This window comes from Equus przewalskii, chromosome 23 (genome assembly GCF_037783145.1).
Source record: "Equus przewalskii isolate Varuska chromosome 23, EquPr2, whole genome shotgun sequence".
NCBI classification, from domain to species: Eukaryota; Metazoa; Chordata; class Mammalia; order Perissodactyla; family Equidae; genus Equus; species Equus przewalskii.
In genome coordinates this window covers 15,502,182-15,515,399 of record NC_091853.1, presented here as the reverse complement: position 1 = coordinate 15,515,399, position 13,218 = coordinate 15,502,182, and the positions used below count along the sequence as shown (strand labels likewise).

The following is a 13,218-nucleotide window of genomic DNA, read 5'->3' as shown; positions in this document are numbered from 1 at the left end:
CTGTTCACCGCGTCCCATCTCATCACACCTTCCAATGCTCCACCCATGTGGGACTTCCTGCAGCTCATCAAACACGTGGGCTCTCTTGCCTCCCATGCCCTTGTATGCTCTGCTTATAAGAGCTTCGTGCCAAGATAAGTAGGTCTTTGCTGGGGTTTGGGAATTTCCTTTGATATATAAGATTATTTGTTATAATTTTGTTATCTTCTTGGCATGAAATTTAGTGTAATACAAAACACTGCAAGACACTCATAACTTGGTTAAAATTTCAACATTTTGTGGCTCATAAGTCAAGACACCAATATACCTACACAATAGTACAGATTCCCATACAAAGAGCTCCTGGGCCCAGCAATAAGTATTTTCTGGATGTGACCCCAGACTCAGGCCTGGAGCAATGGCCATGCTGTCCTCGGGCTGAAGAGTGCCTTGGAACAGGGGAGCTGGCTGCTGTGTCAAGGAAGGTACATTCTGATTCTGCCTAGTATCCTGCACTTAGAGAAGACATTGTTATTTCTGTCTCAGAGTAATCATTTTGACTGACAATATTCTCTCCCTCCAAAGTGGCAAGCTAACATGGGGGTAAAATAGGATCTGATTCACAAATGAAACCCCATCGAGTGGTGATGAAAACAGACAGAAGCAGAAGGCAGACCCATACCTACCCTCTGGCTTCTGCCATTTTAGGCCCCCACGTTAGCCTTGCCATTCGCTTGCTGGGAGATTATTCTGTGGTTTTGGCACAGGATGACAATCTGGGAGAGAAAGCAAAGTCTATGGATGTGGTTGCCTTTTCTCCTCTAAGCCAACTGGTGCCTTGTTTTCCTGTGAGCCTGCCACTGTGGGAAAATTGCGAGAGTGTAAAGTTTCCCTCTTTGTCCCCAGCGCACTTCATTTACCAGCGAGCCAAGCTGGGAACAGAGCCGCCTCTCATACAGCTCATGAATGACTCCATTTTCTCAAGGCATCCTCTGCCTGCCCATTGTCGAACTGTCATGCCCTCTTGTATAGGTGTTCCCTGTGGCCTCAGTTGTTATGTAACGCCTGTGCGGGGACCGTTGCATGAGAGTGAGAGATCAGAGAGAAAGGAAAAACCCAGAGGGTGACCAAGACCAAAATGCCTTCCTGGAGAAGGAAAAACAAAATGCTAGCCATTTGTCAGCTCTTTTCCTTTGGCGTGTTTGCCTGAGTGATAAGCTTTGATTGCTGCCATACAAAGCCCCAGGGCTGGCTCAAGTGAACCCTTCTGTTTCTATCCATAAGACAGGACATGCTGTACCCTCACATCCACACTGGCAGAGCTGCCACCTGGATCCTCCCACGAGACTCTGACAAGAATCCTAAGTCCTCCCTCTCATGGCCTAGGAGGAAAGGACTCTCCCCTCCTCAGTCACCACTTTCTATGCCTCCCTCTCCTGCTACATCCTTGGCCCATGAGCCCCTCAGTCCTGCTTAGAGAATCACACCAACCCCCCGGCTTGCCTATAGCAACTTCCAGGTGGTCTTGACTCTTCATCAGAGCTCAGTGTTGATAGGCTGCCATCACTTGGCATCCATGAATGGGGCTGCTATCTCCTATCTCCTACACCTGCATAACCTGGATGCAAGTTTGGGGCTTAAATGTCATCCATCATCCCTTTTGGTCACACTGCCAACATTGGGGTGAAACAAAGGAAGGTGGAAGTTGTGCTTATCCTTCTTCCTCTCTCTGCCCCAGCATTTCCCCCAAGCTTGTGCTGCAGAGCACCAGCCCTGGTGCTATGAGAAGAGGCTTCACGGCAAATAAAATAGGGTTGCATGGCCAGATACTTTGCATACCCTGTATCTTTGTCTGCATAGAGTATATCCTGCATAATCTACCCCACACTTAGAAAGCCATCATGCATGTCAGCATAATAAAACCCTGAAATGTCTGCAGTAAAGAAACTTCTATCACTTTGGTGCGACATTTCCCAAACTTACTTGACTGTTAGTCCACAAGTTCCATGAGGACAGGGACTTTGCCAGCATTGTTCATTGAATTTGTAGTTCAAAGTCCTGTTGTGGGTGTTCAATAAATGTACTAAATTAAATTGAAGTGAATTTAATTGACCCTTCTTTCCAACTCATACACATTAACATCCTACAGAACTAAAGGGCAGGAACACCCTTTGGTGAATGCTGGTCTACGCGATTCCCTAATTCTATTAATTCCAATGAAAAGAGAACAAGATCACAGGTAGATGCAAGATGAAGACCTTCTGGTCCTCACATAAGAAAAGTCTGCAAGAGGTTGTTCTGTCCACAGTCCTGTGAATGCACCCAGCTCAGCCATGAGCCATTCCTCAGGGAGGATGGTACATGCCTCTGTCTCTGCTGCTCACTGGGACCTTCTGACTTGTCCTTCCACTCACTGTTTTGCTCACTCTGGTTCTTTGAACCCTTACCTTTGGGGACTGCCGCACAGATTTTTCTGACCTTCATTCTTGTTATAAAATCCATTAAAACAAAATCATATCTCTGTCTTACTGGCTGGGACTTTGGAGTCTGAGAAAACTAGATTTGAATCCATATTCTGTCGTTTACTGGCTGTGAGATTTTTAGAAATCTCTTGTACCTGTCAGAACCTATTCTCCCCTGTAAAAAAGGGATAATAGCACCTGCTTTACAGAGCTCTTGTGAGAATTAAACGAGCATGTGAAGCCTCAGCATTTAGCCAGTGCCAGGCACATGGCTGCTATTATTCAATTGTTCTCCCCTCACGGCTTTCAGCCGTGCCTGCTGCCTCAGTTGGGGCATATGCACACGTCCAGGTGACCCTCTGCTCTCCCTCTCCTGGGTTAGCCCCATGAGTCCCAGGAACTCTGGTCCAGACATCCTCTGCCTCTGGAACTTCTCTCCTCTCTTCTCATTGGTCCCCTCATTGCTGCAGCCTTCAGTAGCCGCTTAGATTCACCGCTTCACCACTTCTTTTGTCTCCTGGGGGCCCCCACAGAAGAGGACAATCCTTCATTAGTAGAGTGTTTTGTAGTTTACAAAATTCTTTCTAATACATCATCTCACTTAATGCTCACAACAATACTCTGCAGGCTGAGTCATCTTTCTACAGATAAGAAAAAATATGACTCAGTCTCTGGTTTGAGGTTACATAGCAATCAAGCATCAGAGGCTGGATTTGAACACAGGTCTGGCTTCAGATGCAGTGCTCTCCCTCACCCCTCACCACAGCTGCCTGGCTAACTGTGAAGCACGATGGGAGGCAGAAGCCTATCCTTCTGCTCCTCAGGACCTTGTCATTGACATTCCCTTTCTACCTCTACTTCCATCCCAGAACACGGTCTTGGGCAGCAATAAAAGGACCTGGAGAGAGAGGACATGGGGAGACAGAAAGATATGGGGGAGGAAAGGGGAAGGTAGACCAACCAACTTCCAACTGCGGGTCCCAGATTCTGGTCCTGCCCCTGATCCAAGGGTTCCAAGCCTCCCCTTTCCAGGACAGTGGTGCATGGAATGTCTATGTCCACATCCAGTAACAGCGAGCAAAGATATTCAATGAACTATGCAGAAGAAAATTCTGATTAGCATACTTGAGGGTCCAGTATAAGGAATGTTACATTGTCAATGAGTAAAATACCTCAAAGCTCTCTAGAGGGCCTTGTTCGATCCTTGTTCTATTGAGAAGAATAAATACACACACAAAACACATATGCCACACAAACACACACATCTCTTTGGTACTAAAGTAAAGAAACAAACATGATGTTCTTCCTTTTTAGCTTGTTCTTTATATCACATCCTATAACAAATACATGAAATCTAGTGACAAATCCTAGATCATTTAAGGGTCCAGGATGCTTTGTCATTGTAAATCAGGGAGCCTGTAGATGTAAGTTCCTGTGAAAAACAAAGCACATCAGGAGCAGGACACATTCAAAGGGCACAGTAATCCTAGGCCAGCACCATGGACAGTCACCCATCTTTCTCCTGAACACTGAGGCCCCATGCCCTATGCCCTAGAAATATAAGAAGTGGCAAAGGAGAAGAGAGAGACAGGTCTTCTTAATCTGTGGGAAGAATGATGCACTAGGAAAAGTAGGCTCTTGTGTTCTTCTGTAGGGCACTGAACACTTTTTTGGAGAATCAAGACTGTGATACATGAAACAAGAAAGGAATGATAGTTTCTTGTCCTCTGGTATGGAGGTACCAGGAATAGCCTGTCACATGCTTCCCTTCCTTCTGGTCCACTTTAGTTCCTGTTTCTTCCTCCAGCCTCCAAAGGGCCATGAAAAAGTATCTCCAGTGTTATTTTCATGCAGAAGCCTCAACACCAGGAGTTAAAAACCCCCTGACTGGCCATTCCATTCTGCCATCCAAGTGCACATCTAGAATTTCAAATTTCCACCTTTTTATAGAAAAAGACATCAAATCAGAGCTCTGTGTCTGAAATTTGGTGATAAGGAGTGTTCTGCCTGTACATTTCTGCATGACAAACCCCTTCAAAGCTTAGTAGTTTAGAACAACAACATCTATTTTGCTCATAAATCTGAAATCTGGGCAGGATATAGAGTGAACCCATTTGATCCACCTTGTGTCAGCTGGGGCAGCTCGAAGAATGGGAGCTGGAATCCTCTGAAGCCTCACTCGCTCCCATGTCTGTCACTTGACGGGAAGACACAAAACTGGGGGCCGAAAGAGCTGGGGTTCCATGGGCATCTCTCTATTTCCATGTGATGTTCCAGCATGCAGTTTCAGGGTAGGTGGACTTCTCACAGATCAACTCAAGAGTTCCCACAGTGTAGGTTGCCTTCTATAATCTACCCTCCAAAGTTACTCAGTGTCACTTCCACCACATTAGACTCATCAGGCATTCACAAGAGCCACCCAGGTTTGGGGGTGAAGGGAAGACTTCACTTCTTGATAGGGGACTGACAACATTTTGGGACAGCATGTAGGACTAGAAATATAGTTGTGGCCATTTTTGGAAAGTCTGACCTGTCATAAGGAGTAACCAAATGGAGGGGACATCATCCTGTTGTGTTACTAGTTTCTGAACTACTGCCTTTTGAGGGTTATAAGCTATAAGAGGATAAAGCAATAAAACCAAATAGAGGCCAAGTCAGTTGCAAAAAGCATCCATCCTCTTCTTATTCTTTCTGCCTCTTCAAACCACTGGCAACAGGCACTGAAGCAGGCACCACCATTTCTGTCAGTCAGAAAGCCAAGGGAAACTCAGATTTTTATATCAAAGACAAGAAGGTTGACAGTGATCCCAGGACTGACAGTGGGGTAAGGAGAACAAGACTAACTATTGCTCCAGCAACTGGAATAATCAACAAAGGAACTTCTTTCTGCTGAAGGGAGGGTTTTACTCTGAGGAATCAGGGGTGTAGTTCCAGGACACAGATATAAGGAACTGTGGGAGGAATGAAGGCATAAACAAATCTAGCTTCCAATCTCACTAGTAAGGAGGGTAACATATTAATAAGTGGAGCTCTATGCTATGGGACACAGTAAAGAAGCATGGATCTCTTTTCATGGAGTGAGAGGAAGAAAAAAACCATAAAAATATGTCAGGGCTCTATGGGGCTGGCCCAGTGGCATAGTGGTTAAGTTCGTGGGCTCCATTTATGTGGCCTGGGGTTCACAGGTTCAGATCCTGGGCGCAGACTTACACACTATTCACCAAGCCATGATGCGGCAGTGTCTCACATACAAAGTAGAGGAAGACTGGAAAAGATGTTAGCTCAGGAACAACCTTCCTTCAAGCAAAAAGAGAAAGATTGGCAACAGATGTTAGCTCAGGGCCAATCTTCCTTACACACACACAAAATATGTATATGTGAGGGCTCTAAAAAGAGAAAATGAGAGTTCATTCTCATTATCCTCATCTGGTTATGTAAAAAATAAATGAATTTTTTCAAATAATAAACAATGATTAATAAGCTGCAAAATATAACACACCTTTAAAATATAATACTAGTGCTTATTAATAGTATTAAAAATTAAGATGCAAAATAAAACTCAAGAAACAACATAATAAACCACCTATTGAAATGACCAAGATGCTTGGACAATATGCATTTTGATTTTCATTAATCTTAGAGAGTATTATTCAATTAAATTCTTCAAACTGAAGAACTGAGGATCTATCGAAGTTATTAAAGACCAATTAAGCGCCACCACTTACCTGGAGTGCCTTCAAGTTTCTTAAGAGGGAATATGTTTTATGACTGAGCTCTGCCATGGGAGCACACTGAAGGGTCACTTGGACTAGCCTGGGGAAGCAGGGGAAGATGATTCTTGAAGAAGGAGCACAAATTAAACAACTGAAGAAAAGAAGGAAGGACGAGAAATCCACGCAGAAGGAGTAAGAGGAATGCTCGGAAGCATGATATGTTTGGTAATTTTAGACCTCGAACAGTGGAAAATGAGGCTTAAGAGGTAGGCAGGAACCAGGTTATGAAACCATGACAAGGAGCTTAGAGTGGATGACAGGAAAGCACAGCAGAGCTTTAAACAATGCAATGTCGATGTGGGATCACTCTATGAAGGATGGTCCAGATAGAACGACATGAGACCAGTTAGGAGGCTGGTGCTGAATTGCAGGTGAGCAGTGATGAGAGCCCATGTTAAAGCAGTCAGAGTGGAGATGTCCAGGATAGGGACAAATATGAGAAATATTCAGGACACAAACTCATCAAACTTGGTGATTTGGTGTAGGAGAGAATAAGGGATGGCCACTAGGATTCTAGTACAGGCAACTGGGAGGAAACAGTGGCACCAGGTGAGGCAGTAAACAAAGAGGAGAAGCAATTAGAAATGGGGGAAGAGATGCTGAGTTTAGTTCAGGGCATGCTGAAGCTGATTGACAGTGAGCAGATCCATCTGGTAGCTTGTACTAGCCTATCATCTGGCACTCCTCTGTGTCCCTAGAGACCCTTGGAAAGAAACAAGACCAGTCTTCCACTTGAGGATCCCTTACAGGATTTGGAGGGACTGAGAATGGGGGGCCCAAATTTATAGGCATTTTCCACTCATACCACTAAAAATTTTATTTTGAAAAGAGAGATTGGGCAGAGAAGATGCTCTGCGATCTACTGGATGAGGACTTTTTAGGTTGAGAAGTCTAGTGGTCCATGTAGAAACTGCCTTCATCAGCATTTTGTCTACTTCATCCCTTTACCTAGTCTTCTTTTACTCAACAAATAGTGTCTGCACACTCGTTGTGCTAGGTGCTGAGGATGCAAAGATGAACAAGAATTAGAGAACACCTTTAAGAGACTCACAGCTGAGTATTAAGAAATTATTTTGACTTCTGCAGCTGACAGTGCAAAACTCTGGTTTAATTCAAAATGATCTTTTTTTTTCCAGGTAGGGTAAATGATGTTTTAGCGTAAAACAAAACAGGTTTTATAAACAGCCTTAGCTGAGCTATTCTAGATGTATGACTGCAGTGAGTTCCTTGGCCTAGCCAAGTTTGAAAATGGCAAACTAGATAATTCAGACCGATTGCCCTATTGAAGATAACCAGAAAAGCCAGGGAAAAAAGAAAAAGAAAGCTAACAAGAGGGTGAAGAATTACTGGGCCAGTTTGGGGGCCCAGAGAATTAAACTGGTAGATAGACCCTGAGAGCATTTGGTAATTCCTAAGGGGTTGGAGAGAAGCTAAGAGGCTGAACTAAGGGAACCGATGGCAGTCCAGAGCCTGCCACGGTGAAGAGAGTCGATGGTGAATTCCCTCACTTTGAGTTGAGATGCTGAAGAAGTGAGGGTGAATCAGAAGTAGATAAAATCTGCCATGCATTTCAGCTTAGAATCATCCCAGGCCTGGGAAAAGCAAATGTTAATCCTCTCCAAAAGAAGAATACATTTCTGCAAACAATTTTGCATGTACAATTATTGGCACATAATTAAAAAACAGGCACAAAAAAAAAGGAAAAAATATAAATAACAAAACAGCAGAAACAAAAGGCAGTAGGAACAAACCCACATGGGATCTAAATATTCGAATAATCAAAAACAATTTTTAACATAGATATCTTTTATCGGTCAGGTTTCCAACCAGAAACAGATGGCACAGTCAAATTATGATATTTTGGGGGAGAATTTAATAATTTACAAAAGTGGGGGTAATGATAAGGAAGAGACAGTCTAGTTCCCTGGGGATATTACCAAGAAAGAGCCTTTATCGCTCTAGGCTTGAAGAGGTGTGAGGAGGAACGAGCCATCAGAACCTTGAAGCAGAGTCTATGGTCAGGGGATGCGGCCAGCCCACAGCGACTCCACAGGGAGAGACCAGGTAAACAGCATCCAGTCTCTCTCCTCTCCTTCCCTCTGATCCTTCTGGTGCTCCCAGTAGCCAGACACAGCTGGAAGCCAGAAGACAAGAAAGCCCGTTAATATAGCCCATGCAGATATGGGGTCGGGGGGAAGCAAGCTGGAGTCGGGTGAAGAGACGGCTGTAGAGGTCAACAAGATAAATAACACACGTCACTTTTCAAGGAAATAAATAAATAAGAAATGATTGAAGATTTAGAAGGAGACCTGGAGACAATATAAAAGAGATGAGAATAAATTCTAGAATTAGAAAAATGCAAGGATCAAAATTGTAACTAATTTTGAATTAAATAAATGAATGACTTTAGCATTTGATACGATCCGACTGAAGAGAAAATCTGTGAGTTGGAAGACAGGTCAGAAGACAGTATATCAATCTATCAAGATTGAAGGTTAAGAAAACAATTTTTCATCCAAACTGCATGCAAACCAAAACTGAGAGAATTGTCGCCAGCAGACCCACTATTGAAAGACCTACAATTAAAGAATGCTCTTCAGTCAGACAAAAGGAATATGATTTCAGAGGGAAAGCTGGAGATCAAGGAAAGAATGAAGAGCAATGAAAGAATAAATATGAGGTTAAATATATAAAGATCAACCATATAAAACAGTAATCACAAAGTGTAGGAAGTTTATAATATACATATAATTAAAGTACACAACAACAATGGTATATATTTTAGGAAAGGGAAGGAGTGAAGTTAACATTTAAAAGAATTATTTTTTAAAATGTAATTTCCAAGTTAATAAATGGAAAAAATGGAATAATAAGAAATTCACCAATAGAAAAAAAGGCAACCAGGAAAGTAAAAAGAGACATGGAATAGATGGGAGATATAGAAAATGCTAAGTAAGGAGGCAAATTTAAACCCAAACATATCACTGACTGTAAATGTGCTCCAATTAAAAGAAAAGATCGTCAGACAGGATTTCAAAAAGAAAGAGATAGCAGTTATACCCTGTTTATAAGAGACATACATCTAAACCATAACAAAACAGGAAGGCTGAAAGGAAAAGAAGAGAAAAAGTATAATAAGCAAATAATAACTAAAAGATACTTGGGAGAGCTGTATCAATTAAAGTAGAATTTAAGACAAAAGGAATTATTGGCGATCAATAGAGACCCACTTCATTATGATAAAGTTGAATTCACCAGGAAAATGTACTAATTCTAATTTTTTATGATACTACTAAACATAGCCTCAAATATACAAAGCAAAACTGAGAGAAAAACAAATCCACTATGATAACTGGGAGACTCTTAACATACTTCTCACAGGAAGTGATAGAAGAAGTAGACAAAACCCATTGACTATATAGATTTGAACAACACAATCAATACACTTGACCTAATGGACATTTACAAAACATGCACACAACTGCAGGCTATATATTTTTTTCCAAGCACACAAAGAAAATTCACAGAAATTGATCATATGCTAGATCATAAAACAAGCCTCAATAAATTTCAAAATATTAAAGTTATTCAAAGTATTTCTCTGCAAAAAAAAAAAAATGACAAAACAGTAACTAGAAATTACTCGTATGTTTGAAAATTCAGTCAAAGAAGAAATCATGTTGGAAATTAGGATCAAAATTGTAAAGATGTCGTTTTTCCCTAAATTGATCTATAGATTCAGGCAATCTCTCCAAAAAGTGAAAATAACTACAGGGTTTTTTTTCTTTTGTGGAAACTGACAACCTGATTCTAAAATTCTTTTTAGATATACAAAGAGCTAAGAACAACCAAGACATTCTTGAAAAAGAAGAACAAAGTGGGAAGGCGCTGTACTGGATATTAAGACTAATTGCAAAGCTACAGTAATTAAGATTGTGGAATTGGGGCAAGGATAGTAAAACAGACCAATGAAACCAAAGAGAAAGCCCATATATGGACGTTTGATTTATTATGAAGGGGACACTCCAGAGCAGTGAGGAAAGGATGGTCTTTTCAACAAATGTACTAAGACAGTTTGGATGTCCATACTGAGTTACAGTAAAAAATTTAACCCATACTAACACTATCATAAAAATTAATGTCTGCATTTCACAACATATACAAATATAAAATCATTATGTTGTACACTTGAAACTAATATAATATTATATGTAAATTATACCTCAATAAAAAATTAATTTCTGGTATAACTTGGACCTAAATGTGAAAGGTCTTAATAAACCTTCTAAAGACAATATAGGAGAATACCATTATGATGTTGGGATAAAGGAAAGACTTCTTAACCAGGACGCAAAGAAGACTAACCACAAAGGAAAGCATTGATAAATTGGACCATATTAAAACTAGTAACTTCTGTTCACCAAAAGACACTATTAAATGTGTGAAAATATAAGCCACACAGTATAAGATATTTGCGAGACATATAAACAAGCCATCTGTTTGTATCCAAATTACGTAACATTCTATTAGAAATCAGTAAAAAAACTCAACAGAAAAGTGGGACTTGAAAAGTCACATGACAAAGAAAATATTCAAATGATGAATAACATTGAGATGCTGCTACACACCCACCGGAATGGCTCAAATTAAAAAGACTGAGAATATTAAGAATTGAGGAGGATGTAGAGAAACAGAACCTCATACACTGGTGGTGGGAGTCCACCTGCTTAGGAGCATTGGCATTAACTAATGTACCTTCCAGCCTAGGAATTCCACTCCTGGTTACATACCTGCAGAAATGTGAGTACACATGCACCAAAAGACATGTACGAGAATATTCATCATAGTGTTATTTATAAGAACCCAAAGCTGGAAACAATCCAAAAGCCCATCAACAGTAGACTGGGGAAATAAATTGGGTTCTATTCATATAATGAGATATCCTAAAGATGTGAACATGGAAAACTAAGGCCACAAACAATGACACGAATAAAGCTTATGAACATAATGTTGAGCAAAAGAAGCCAGACATACAAAAAACACACACACTGTACGATTCCATCTATATGAAGCCAAAAAAAAAACAAAAACAAAAGGTAAAACTAAACCACAGTGTTTACGGATTAATGCTCAGGTTATGGTAAAACTATAAAGAAAAGCAAGCAAGTAGTTTCCATAAAAGTCATGACAGTTTTTTTTCCTTTGAAGGAAGGAGGAGGTAAGAATTGAGAGGAGTCACAAAGGGCCACTTCTGGCATCCTGACAACACCTAGTTCTTGATTTGACACAGGTGTTTGCTGTGTGAGAAATCACGGAGCTGAACATCTTTGTCTTGCGCACTCTTTTGTATGTGAGTTATAGTTCATGATAAAAAGGGTTTTATAGACACACTCACACACACACGTCTACATATTTAACACAATGTTAAGCACCCAGCCTCATGCCTGGCACATAACAGATGCTCAGAGAACATGAGGTTGCTTCTCTTCCCCCATTCCTTCTTTCTTTCCAGCAAGGAGAGAAGAAAAAGAGGAAAATGTGAATTTTCATAAACATCTCATTTCCCAAGTACAGGCACCATCATTCTCTTGCTTTCTTACAACAATCTCATTGCCATGGCAACTGCAACCAAAGGTTGAGCATGTGAAGAGAAGGAGGGACATGAGCATGACAGCCTGAACTTGATTACCTCCTTGCATGAGGAAATCCTCGCTAATCACTGAATTGCTGGAGCCCTAAGCCAAAGGCACCCATTAACGGATAATGTGTTTGTTTTATATTTTATTTTTCCTTCCAAAAAACAAAGCAAAACCTTTGTTTTAAAGGCTTACCTTTCCCACAACTGCAGTTAATCCTATAATCACTGGGTGAATGGTTATCGAGCCAGACATTCTTTGTGCGTCAGAGAAGCAAGAGGTCAGCAGTGGAGGCATTGTCCTCCATGGGATCGCAACGCCTGGGGAGGACTGGGGACAGGGTTGGGTGGCAGGCACAGCGGGCTGTGGGCTGCAGGGAGCTGCCACTCAGTTGCTCCTGCTCCGGCAGGCGTGTTTCAGCCTGCACCCACCGGGCAGGGTGTCTGCATCGCCCTCCCGCTCTCAAGCCTCAGCTTCTTACCCACAGCCGCTTGACATGTTTAGAACAACACTTGGGAAAAACACTTAATCTATCAGAGACATCCGAAAATCAAGGAGGTGCCAAAGGCCACTTTTAAATTATTCCCCCCAAGCCATATCCTCCCCTCCCCCCCCACCCACACATCCATACGTCCTATTCACCTACCAGATACCAATCTTGGAAAGAGATGAAGGAATGAGATTTCTGGGCCTGATAATGAGTAACAAGTCTCAAAGGGCCAAATGCTGAATTCACAAAGGACTTTGGAGGCTTATTTTCAGCTGATGTTGAAACTCTCTCTGGTGACCTCAAAGGAAATTCTGCATGTAGCAGAGATTTGTTCTGCAAGGCAGATCAGACTGGAATTCCTTATGGGCTGGACGGAGGTGGGGGACAGGGGAAGGGAGTCAGAAGGAGACATCTGGGACTTGGCTTTCTTGGACCCATGGAATTAGGCCAGAAGCATTCCTCTGGTTTATAGAAGTGAGAATCTCTGAAGACTAGGTTATTGATTAATTAACTCAGCAAATAGTTACTGAACCCTCTAGTATGCCTGTGCTAGGTGCAGGAGTTAGACTAGCCAAGCAGACACACTGTGGCCCTCGCCCCATGGAGTGTAAGGACAGGGGTGTGCTGGGGCTCAAAAGCAGACTCCCAGTGAACCAGCAACATCCGTGTCCACAAGGGCATTGTAGGGTGACCAGCCTCAAAAAGGAGAAGAAAGACAGTTGGAGAATTTGCAGGTCAGAACAACCATCAATTCTTCCATTTCAAGTCTGCAGAAGTCTGGCAGGAGCGCAAGGTAGGAAGAAGAGGGTAGGGTATACGGCTGTCACAGATGGCTTGCATCCACAAGGACCCCAACTGTACATGGTCAAGATGAGCCA

At 42.0% G+C, this 13,218-nt stretch overlaps 1 long non-coding RNA gene across 3 annotated transcripts in view; it reads right to left on the bottom strand.

Moving 5' to 3' along the window:
* Positions 1–12,675, bottom strand: part of LOC103551854 (uncharacterized) — a 65,512-nt gene extending 52,837 nt beyond the window's left edge. For 2 of the 3 annotated variants that reach the window (XR_011531940.1, XR_011531941.1), the window contains exon 1: positions 12,497–12,675. This is a non-coding gene — a long non-coding RNA (uncharacterized lncRNA). Of the gene's footprint in view, positions 1–12,045; positions 12,374–12,496 lie in introns of those variants that run through there. The other variant, XR_011531939.1, reaches the window with a different exon arrangement.
* Positions 12,676–13,218: the final 543 nt, after the last annotated feature.